The sequence below is a fragment of the Bombina bombina genome, chromosome 11 (assembly GCF_027579735.1).
Source record: "Bombina bombina isolate aBomBom1 chromosome 11, aBomBom1.pri, whole genome shotgun sequence".
Lineage (NCBI taxonomy): Eukaryota > Metazoa > Chordata > Amphibia > Anura > Bombinatoridae > Bombina > Bombina bombina.
The window spans coordinates 57,109,872-57,122,120 of NC_069509.1; positions in this window are offsets into that span (position 1 = coordinate 57,109,872).

Here is a 12,249-nt window from a genome sequence, read left to right on the forward strand (position 1 = left end):
TTATCTTTTTCAGTGGATAAAATTATCTTTGATTAATTTAATAACAATTTAGTTTGTTTATTCAGTTCAATTCTATTGGAGGTTCATAACAGAGTAGGTTTAGATATCTATATCCAATTTAGATTTAAATCTAAGTCGTTTAAATCCCACCTGTTGTTGCTACTGTTGCCATTACTTCTTGTTAACATCTACAAAAATAGTATATAATAATATTAGATGTGATATAATGGAACATAATTTGATATTGATATTTATAGATATAGTGAAGTCAGTTCATCTCTATAATATCCTTATCCTTATCACATTTATACTATTTTTGTATTATATGTTTTGTATTATATGTTTTTTTTATTTAGCCACTCTCAGGAAGTTATTTTATGGTAAATTAACCTTGTGACTTATTGCCTTTAAACTTACCAACGTACACACATCCTATATCCTTGTATATATGCGCGTACACACACATACATATACCGATTAAATGCTATATAACACACATTCACAGGTGTTCTTTGTGTGTTTTTTGTGTGTGTATACACGCGTATATGCATTGTTTTGTATATTAACATGCCATGTATTGTTGTATATTAACGTGTTAAGGGTCTTAAACTTTACATTATGGAACATTGCTCTCTTTATATACAATTAATATGTCTTTTGGAGTGTGTAACAATGGTAACATATTATATTATATTGTATAATTCTTTCAGGTCTTACTTCTCCTCAATTCACATGTTCTATTTCAATATGTTGTAACATATTCTCTTAGGTTTCATTACCATTTTAAGTCCTGCTCTTGAAAACTTTTTATGTATATATATATATGCAATTGTACTATTGGTGTGGTATGAGTTAATACTTTTTGGTAGGTGTGTCTACATCAACCAATTATCTCTTAGAGCATGCTTTTTAATCTCTGTCAGCTAGTGCACCCACAGTTTTATGAATACGGCACCCAGCCGAAACGCGTAACACCTGTTAGTCCTACTCTAACATGTGTTTTTATATGGATGTATATCAATAAAGCCTTCTTTTTTATCTACCTCGGATTTGAATCACTTCTTCTAATTTGTATCACCCTCACCCTATATAGTGAGATCACCCTCACATACACACACAGGCCCTGATGATCGAAAGTGCTGCAAGGCAGAGATATATTCAAAAGGGATCCAATGCGATGTTGAGAAACCCTTCAAGATATTCAGCAATGAAAACATTACTGATTAGACAGCATTGCCGAGAAGCATTTTACTATTCATCAGCACCAACACTGGCGATATAAAGTGAAGGATCACTTTAAAATATATAGCACCAAGCCTAATAAATATACATATGTACCCCCAAACTGACATTACCCACCACCGCAAACTAACCCTACACTACTTAACCCTCAAACTGCCAATAGCCCACTGCAATAAATACATACATATTTACATATATATGTACATACATTTCCATGTTTAGACATGTATCTGTATGTATCTCTATGATAAAGCCTTTTGCCTGCTTTTTTTTTTTAACACCTGAGACCTCATATCTGAGCTTTTATAACTTTTGTGTGCAATATGTTTTTTTAATAATTTTTATTACATAGTGTTATTATGAGTTTAACTGTACTTTGTAATGTATTTTGATGTGCTTTTTTGCAACTTTTTTGGTTTGTGAAACAGTTGACCAAAGCTCTGAAGTCACGGTAATCATTCTAGCGTAAATTGCAATTACGCTCAAGTGATCGCGTTTACTTTCAACTTGTAATACTAGTGGTAAGGCTGATGAGCACAAACACCCGCGATAAACCCCTTATCGCTCAGGTGCAAACGTTTCTGCTCCACTCGTAATCTGGACCTTTGTTGGGGAAAAATAATAATAATTTAAGTTTAACCCTTTGTGTGCAGAATCAGTTAATTTTCTTGTAGTTAGTGCATCACATTGGTTGTTTTATTGAAATCACAAAATTATTTAACTGAGATAAATTGTTTTCTTGAGATAACAAACATTGAAATAAAAAAAATGTTTTCCTGATATAATAAACATATTTTTCCTTTGATAACAGACTTGTATCCTCTTTTTCTGCAGAATGCAAACTTGCTTTCCTGGGATAACAAACTTTTTTTTTTTTTTAAACAAACTTCTTTTATCATTAAAACAAGTTGGTTTTCCTGAGGTAACAAATTACTTTCCTGAGACAACAAACTTGATTTCTCGAGATAACACAATTGTTTTCCTAACCCGGTCCTATAGTGTAAACACTATTAGTAAAAATGAAATCACATGATCCTCAATGCGATCATGTGATTTCAATGTAAAAAGCGATATCCTTAGGGATATCTAAAAGGGAGTGCGTATGACAGATAATTGTTGTGGAAAAAAATAATATGGAAATCAAATACAATATAAAAACATATAAAGATGCGTATATAGTATGTCCCAAAAATGTTTTTGGTTAAACAAGTGGTATTATGGTCATCAAGCTCCTCTGTTATCCCACGGTGTGATGGTTAAGCTGTACAGAGATATAAAAAAGACAAAAGGGGCACCTCATAGTGGAACTTGTAAAAAAAAGGTGCTGAAATGTTGGAGAAGTATGAATGCTACTCACAAACTGGTGACACCCTAGGTGAATAAGGTGCATACGAGCAGGCTAACATTCAACAGCAGTCAGTACACTGGAGACATGGATATATCCGGCAACAAAGGTACAGTTCCAGGTAACGATCTCCACAGGTCCTTGATGCTGGTGATCTTCCGCACGCAGTATCAACGTGACCGGCAAAGGGAGCAAGAGTTGCAAACTGAATGTGCTGGAGAACTCTGCCCTGCGGCTACAAATAGAAAGTCCTAGTTGTGGACACTGTGAACCGGGTCGTGGTAAAAACTTCTTTATTAAAACATTGCTGCAACGCGTTTCTCGGCCATAAAAACAAAGTGCCGTTTCATCAGGCAGGAGAAAAAGGAGGGTGTATAGTGAATAGAATTGAGTCGGGTGTATGTGATGCCAATGTGGATCTCGCTGCCTTGATGCCTGATGAAAACAGGCCTTTGTTTTTTTGGCCGAGAAACGCGTCATTGCATGCCATCCTAATGATGTTGAAGCTAATCACTGTTAGGACGGCATGTTGTGTTCCTGAGATAAAAATTTGTTTAATTTAGATAACAAACATATTTTCCTTTCATAACTGACTTGTAACTTCATGAAAACAAATTGTTTCCATAAAATAACAAACTTGTTTTCCAGAGATAATAGACTTCTTTCCTGGGATAAAAAACTTGCTTTCATGAGATAACAAACATATATATTTTTTTTATAACTGACTTGTATCCTTATGAAGACTTGTTTTCCTGAGATAAAACATCTTGTTTCCTGAGAAAAAAACATTTGTTTTTATCAGAAAACAAGTTTGTTAAATCAGAAAATCAAGTTTATTATCTCAGGAAATTATTTATTATTTTTTTCTAGAGAAAACCAATTTGTTATCTCATAAAATAAATATATTTTCAAGAGGAAACAAGTTCATTATCCCAGGAAAAAAAAAGTTTATCTCTGTAAAACAAGATTGTTATCTCATGAAAACAAGTTTATTTATTCTCAAGAAAACAAATTGATTTCATGATAAAACATCATCAGAAGTTTGTGATCTCAGTTTGTTGCCTTAAAAAATAAAACCTTATTTTATCATAAGAAAAGTTTTTTTTTAGCTCTTTTATCTTTTTTAGCTCTTCTAATCAGCCAATAGAATTACAGTAGTTCTTATTCTATTGGCTATTCAAATCAGCCAATAGAATTACAGTAGCTCGCATCCGATTGGCTGATTTGAATTTAAAGGCTCAAATCAGCCAATAGGAATTCAAGGGACGCCATTTTTAATCACGTACCTTGAATTCCTATTCAGTGTACGGCGGCGATCGTATGAAGAGGATCCTCCACGCTCCGGCTCCGGTCTTCAGTTCTAGCAGACTTCAGTTCCAGCGTCGCTGATCTTCAGTTCCAGCATCGCCGGTCTTCAGTTCCAGATGGACGGTCTTCAGGTCCGTGGTCATCGGTCTTCAACTCCTCCGCTCCGCGCCGGCTGGATCCTGGAAGAAGAAGAGGTCGCCGCCTGGAAGAAGACTTCTCCGCCTGGAACAGGACCTTCTCCGCCAGTCTTCAGGACAGGTAAGGAGCACTTGGGGGTTAGACTTAGGTTTTTTTAAGGGGGGATTGGGTGGGTTAGAATAGGGGTATGTGGGTGGTGGGTTGTAATGGGGGGGATTGTTGTTTTTTTTACAGGCTAAAGAGCTGATTACTTTGGGACAATGCCCCACAAAAGGCCCTTTTAAGGGCTGGTAATATAATAGAGCTGTTTACTTTTGTAATTTAGATTAGGGTAGGGACATTTTTTTATTTTGGGGGGCTTTGTTATTTTATTAGGGGGCTTAGAATAGGTGTAATTAGCTTAAAAATCTTGTATTTTATTTTTTTGTAATTTAGTGTTTGTTTTTGCAATTTAGTTTAGTGTATTTAATTGTATTTTAGTTTAGATATTTGTAGTTTATTTAATTTATTGATAGTGTAGGTGTATTTGTAACTTAGGTTAGGATTTATTTTACAGGTAAATTGGTAATTATTTTAACTAGGTAGCTATTAAATAGTTATTAACTATTTAATAGCTATTGTACCTAGTTAAAATAAATACCAATGTTACCTGTAAAATAAATATAAACCCTAAAATAGCTACAATGTAATTATTAATTATATTGTAGCTATCTTAGGGTTTATTTTATAGGTAAGTATTTAGTTTTAAATAGGAATAATTTAGTTAATATTATTAATATTATTTAGATTTATTTTAATAATAATTAAGTTAGGGGTGTTAGAGTTAGATAGGGTTAATATAGTTAATATATATAATATAATAACTATGGCCTAGATTTGGAGTTTGGCGGTAGATGGGCTGTTAACGCTCCGCGGGCTTTTTTCTGGCCGCACCATAAATTTAACTCTGGTATCGAGAGTTCAAACAAATGCTGCGTTAGGCTCCAAAAAAGGAGCGTAGAGCATTTTTACCGCAAATGCAACTCTCGATACCAGAGTTGCTTACGGACGCGGCCAGCCTCAAAAACGTGCTCGTGCACGATATCCCCATAGGAAACAATGGGGCTGTTTGAGCTGAAAAAAAACCTAACACCTGCAAAAAAGCAGCGTTCAGCTCCTAACGCAGCCCCATTGTTTCCTATGGGGAAACACTTCCTACGTCTGCACCTAACACTCTAACATGTACCCCGAGTCTAAACACCCCTAGCCTTACACTTATTAACCCCTAATCTGCCGCTCCCGCTATCGCTGACCCCTGCATATTTTTTTTAACCCCTAATCTGCCGCTCCGTAAACCGCCGCAACCTACGTTATCCCTATGTACCCCTAATCTGCTGCCCTAACATCGCCGACCCCTATATTATATTTATTAACCCCTAATCTGCCCCCCACAACGTTGCCGACACCTGCCTGCACTTATTAACCCCTAATCTGCCGAGCGGACCTGAGCGCTACTATAATAAAGTTATTAACCCCTAATCCGTCTCACTAACCCTATAATAAATAGTATTAACCCCTAATCTGCCCTCCCTAACATCGTCGACACCTAACTTCAATTATTAACCCCTAATCTGACGACCGGAGCTCACCGCTACTATAATAAATGGATTAACCCCTAAAGCTAAGTCTAACCCTAACACTAACACCCCCCTAAATTAAATATAATTTAAATCTAACGAAATAAATTAACTCTTATTAAATAAATTATTCCTATTTAAAGCTAAATACTTACCTGTAAAATACATCCTAATAGAGCTACAATATAAATTATAATTATATTGTAGCTATTTTAGGATTAATATTTATTTTACAGGCAACTTGGTAATTATTTTAACCAGGTACAATAGCTATTTAATAGTTACCTAGTTAAAATAATAACAAATTGGGGGCGGAGCCAACTGCTGAGAGAGCTGGACGTGTGTCTGTGCAGCTCCGGGTTCTTAGATATAATTATTGGTCTTAAAGGATATATAAAGAGCCCAAATTTTTCCCATTTAACCTTAGAAAGCTAATATTATCTATTGTATACTTCATATAACTGAAGATACTTCGCTTATTGAGCGCAACGCCGATCCCCGCTTTTAAACGGCACCACGAGGAGATTCCAGACAGCATCTACATTTCAGAGGAGCTGCTGATATGGAGGCCCTGGTAATTTGGGAGCAACGTACCCAACAACTCCTGAAGCAGCACTTTAAGAGTATGAGGGACGATCTAGAGTCGCTACTACTAGCCCTCTCGCCGCAGCTGAATCACGCAGCTAAGAACACAGACCCTATACAATGTGCCGGGGGCTATGCGACACACTTTGACAGAGTCACGCAGCGTTCTGGGCCCTATGAGGTGGGTAGACCATTGGATTCTTTACCCCCACTAGCTATGCAGGTGAAGCCAGGAACCGGGGAGTCATTGGACTCAGTTGATATGAGCACACACGATGAGACGCCATCTTTGGCCTTACCGGTCCACCATGCTCCTCTGACCCCACTTCAAACTGCCACCCCGGAACTCGGAGCCTACTCTCTAGCGACAGCGGACACACAGAGTCTGACTGGGCATGAGATACCTAGACAGTGTGAAGAGCTCATGCAGAAACAGACCGCAACTATAGAGACCCCGTTACTACAGGAGATAAAGGGACTGTCCATAATGGTAACGCCAGCCAACACGTACCTAGACACTTTAGATACCGGCTACTCCTCACTATTTAATCAGAGTATATCTGATCAAGAGATCACATCCTGGGACACAACAGAATACACCGGGGGCCTGAAATCTCATAGCATCTTCGATGTCTACGGTCATATGAGCAGCACAACCTACCACAGCTCCCTTGAAAGCACATGCGACATGGCATCGCTTGTTTTACTGCCGGGTGGAATTCAATTAGTGTTGATCCTGTCGCTGAGTGTTCTGAACTGCCCGATCAACGTGCAACACAGGAGTTGGTTCCGACTGGGTGTTGGCTAGATTAACAGGTTTTTTTTCTCTGATGGGTGTGAGAATGATCTGCTAAAAGATTGACTAACTCTTACCCTGGTCCTTCTCTTCCATACTGCTCCACTCCGGATGAAAATTTGTACTACCAGAACATACATGGTATCACTGTGAGCACCTAACACATTTGTGTAACTCTCTTAGACAATGTTTTGCTGTTGCTGTGTATTAAACTAGGATGATAGTTAGTTTTAAATTTTTAAATTGTTGATACCTAATCAGTGCTGACTCTGGAATGTACTGTCTCCACCTCATACAGCTAAATTAGACGTTGCTCACAAGAGGACTCTAGCTGCTCTTTAAGAGAGCAACTGCATCCAGTATGATAGTATAGACCCATTAAAGTAATCTCCAGTACCTTCAGTGATAATTTACCCTTGTCTTTAACATTTCGCACAGTGAGGATAGACCTTTATTGATACAGGTCCTTGGCTCAGATAGTTTGCTTTCCCTCCAGATGCTTTGTACTCCCAATATTGCACACATTGTTCCTGTTTTTATTATATAGTCAAGCTCTCAGTTAGCATGCATCTGTTTTCATTCTCTCTCTATATGCTGTGTGCCCTAATTCTGTACAAACCTGTTTAAGCATTGACTGGTATCAGGTTCACTTTATATATGCCCTACAGTTTTATACTCTTATGTTTAATTGTGTTAAATAGGTATATGGTGTGCTTTCCCACAGTCCTACTTTCTCATATATCTAATTTACTTGAGAGGTTTAAGGGTAGTTGATGCACTCTACATATGTCTCACGTATAAGACTTTATCCTACAATATTCTAGTAGATAGAGGTATAGTAATTTCATATAGTGCTCATATTAATTATGTATGTTTCTCTGCCATCATAAGCCAAATATATCTAGCTATGCTCCTAGATAATAGTTGATACACCAGTCACAGACAGTTACCTTACCTCATCTTTACCTATTACACATGTAAGCTGGTTTGCTGCTGTTGATTGACCTTTGCATGATTACCTAGTTTTATTTATTAGAGTACCTAAAGGTTTTATGGATATACAATAGTTATGTGTCCCTCATCTCACCATGTTGCAGTTATGTGATTGTTTCATACTGTTTTGTTGTCGATGGGTGGTATGTTTCCACCACCACAAGTATTGCCTTTCATAACACTACTCTGAGTATGTATACTTTTCTCTTCTATGCTCATATAAGTTTAAATTGTTCTGACATGTAGAGAACCTGGTAGCTGCCTATTTACTGCATTTGAGGGAAGGGGATAACTAATTTTGACACAATAGCCTATTGTTGGATATAGGGCCCATATCCAACTAACATGGGTGCTAAGATATATTATTGCCATAAAGGCTGATTTATGCCCCTATCCCGTACTCCCATAGAAGCAATGTTGCTATAATCATACTTTTATATTAAATTGGCGAATATACTATATGTTTGTAACTATATATCCCCAATACCAAGCTCTATCTTGGTATATCAGAATGATTTACACACCCTTCCCCTTCCCCACTAAGTTTAACTTATCATTTTACACCCTATAAGTCTAACTCCCAGAACAAAAAATTCTCCACCATGTTTTGCTTATGCTTTACAATAGCAATAACTCTGATCCCCCCAAAGTTTAATGATGTCTATATTTAGTTTACATAGGCCAACCACTTGTTAATTGTACAATATTCCTAGTAAACCCTTTTTCACCCTAGACGCAAAAGAATCACCACAACTTTTTTACTCTCTTAGTACCAAAGTACTGACTTTACCTACTCCATTTAGATCAGCAGGTCTGATCAATAATACTAGCTAGCTGAGTCTATAATCTCAATACTCACCCTGCCTTCCTTACAGTTTTACTTGCTCTCCTCCTCAACATAGTAACATCATATAATTGGCGCCCAACACCCTGAAAGTCTCCTCTGGCATATATTCCATTCATTGTATTTATTTTACCACCTCCCCCCCCCTACTATTTCATAATATGTCTCCTACTTTTAGGAGAATTAAAAAAGCGGTTTCTCTTGCTTATACCGCACCTATCATTACCCCCTTAGTATCCCTTCCTATTTCATATTGTACTGTAATACGGAACCCACCCATTTTGATCAGGCCAATAGGTCTGCTTGACTTATACCTGCTGAGTTTTTCTTCCATCAACATATATCAGAGGCCTTTTTGAGACCAGATATATAGCAGTTAATACCTCGATGTGTGGGTCGGAAGGCTCTAGTATGGTTCCTGCTTATTATTATTAAGGGGGTTCTGATTTTGATTTTGTTATAGCATGTTTAATGTATTACATCCTACATTTTAAAGGTTATAAAACTGAGGTATAATGATGAGATCCAAAGATGGTCTTTTTGGCCAATATTTACCTTCCTCTACTTTAACGCTTTTAGAGGGTCTCTTAGCGTTGGGCATACTCTATATACAATGTCTACATGGTATGTAAACTGTTGTTTTTTTTTTTTTTCTCATTTCTTATATGTCTATTTTGCTACTCCAGGAACATTGAAACCTTTACCGTATGTAACATGTAGTGCAAAAATTTATTTATATAACTGATGTATGCCTTTCATTATATCTCAATAAAAACATATTAAAAAAAAAAAAAAAAAAAAATAATAACAAATTTACCTGTAAAATAAATCCTAACCTAAGATATAATTAAACCTAACACTGCCCTATCAATAAATTAATTAAATAAACTACCTACAATTACCTACAATTAACCTAACACTACACTATCAATAAATTAATTAAACACAATTCCTACAAATAACTACAATTAAATAAACTAGCTAAAGTACAAAAAATAAAAAAGAACTAAGTTACAAAAAATAAAAAAATATTTACAAACATAAGAAAAATATTACAACAATTTTAAAATAATTACACCTACTCTAAGCCCCCTAATAAAATAACAAAGCCCCCCAAAATAAAATATTCCCTACCCTATTCTAAATTAAAAAAGGTAAAAGCTCTTTTACCTTACCAGCCCTGAACAGGGCCCTTTGCGGGGCATGCCCCAAGAATTTCAGCTCTTTTGCCTGTAAAAAAAAACATACAATACCCCCCCCCAACATTACAACCCACCACCCACATACCCCTAATCTAACCCAAACCCCCCTTAAATAAACCTAACACTAAGCCCCTGAAGATCTTCCTACCTTGTCTTCACCATCCAGGTTCACCAATCCGTCCTGAAGAGCTCCTCCGATGTCCTGATCCAAGCCCAAGCGGGGGGCTGAAGAGGTCCATGATCCGGTCAAAGTCTTCATCCAAGCGGGGCAGAAGAGGATCTTCCATCCGATTGAAGTCTTCATCCAGGCGGCATCTTCTATGGTCTTCTATCCGGAGCGAAGCGGCAGGATCCTGAAGACCTCCAGCGCGGAACATCCATCCGGCCCGACGACTGAACGACGAATGACTGTTCCTTTAAGGGACGTCATCCAAGATGGCGTCCCTCAAATTCCGATTGGCTGATAGGATTCTATCAGCCAATCGGAATTAAGGTAGGAATTTTCTGATTGGCTGATGGAATCAGCCAATCAGAATCAAGTTCAATCCGATTGGCTGATCCAATCAGCCTATCAGATTGAGCTCGCATTCTATTGGCTGATCGGAACAGCCAATAGAATGCGAGCTCAATCTGATTGGCTGATTGGATCAGCCAATCGGATTGAACTTGATTCTGATTGGCTGATTCCATCAGCCAATCAGAAAATTCCTACCTTAATTCCGATTGGCTGATAGAATCCTATCAGCCAATCGGAATTCGAGGGACGCCATCTTGGATGACGTCCCTTAAAGGAACAGTCATTCGTCGTTCAGTCGTCGGGCCGGATGGATGTTCCGCGCTGGAGGTCTTCAGGATCCTGCCGCTTCGCTCCGGATAGAAGACCATAGAAGATGCCGCCTGGATGAAGACTTCAATCGGATGGAAGATCCTCTTCTGCCCCGCTTGGATGAAGACTTTGACCGGATCATGGACCTCTTCAGCCCCCCGCTTGGGCTTGGATCAGGACATCGGAGGAGCTCTTCAGGACGGATCGGTGAACCTGGATGGTGAAGACAAGGTAGGAAGATCTTCAGGGGCTTAGTGTTAGGTTTATTTAAGGGGGGTTTGGGTTAGATTAGGGGTATGTGGGTGGTGGGTTGTAATGTTGGGGGGGGGGTATTGTATGGTTTTTTTTACAGGCAAAAGAGCTGAAATTCTTGGGGCATGCCCCGCAAAGGGCCCTGTTCAGGGCTGGTAAGGTAAAAGAGCTTTTACCTTTTTTAATTTAGAATAGGGTAGGGAATTTTTTATTTTGGGGGGCTTTGTTATTTTATTAGGGGGCTTAGAGTAGGTGTAATTATTTTAAAATTGTTGTAATATTTTTCTTATGTTTGTAAATATTTTTTTATTTTTTGTAACTTAGTTCTTTTTTATTTTTTGTACTTTAGCTAGTTTATTTCATTGTAGTTATTTGTAGGAATTGTGTTTAATTAATTTATTGATAGGGTAGTGTTAGGTTTAATTATATCTTAGGTTAGGATTTATTTTACAGGTAAATTTGTTATTATTTTAACTAGGTAACTATTAAATAGCTATTGTACCTGGTTAAAATAATTACCAAGTTGCCTGTAAAATAAATATAAATCCTAAAATAGCTATAATATAATTATAATTTATATTGTAGCTATATTAGGATGTATTTTACAGGTAAGTATTTAGCTTTAAATAGGATTAATTTATTTAATAAGAGTTCATTTATTTCGTTAGATTTAAATTATATTTAATTTAGGGGGGTGTTAGTGTTAGGGTTAGACTTAGCTTTAGGGGTTAATCCATTTATTATAGTAGCGGTGAGCTCCGGTCGTCAGATTAGGGGTTAATAATTGAAGTTAGGTGTCGACGATGTTAGGGAGGGCAGATTAGGGGTTAATACTATTTATTATAGGGTTAGTGAGGCGGATTAGGGGTTAATAACTTTATTATAGTAGCGCTCAGGTCCGCTCGGCAGATTAGGGGTTAATAAGTGTAAGCAGGTGTCGGCGACATTGAGGGGGGCAGATTAGGGGTTAATAAATATAATATAGGGGTCGGCGGTGTTAGGGGCAGCAGATTAGGGGTACATAAGGATAACGTAGGTGGCGGCGCTTTGCGGTCGGGAGATTAGGGGTTAATTATTGTAAGTAGCTGGCGGCGACGTTGTG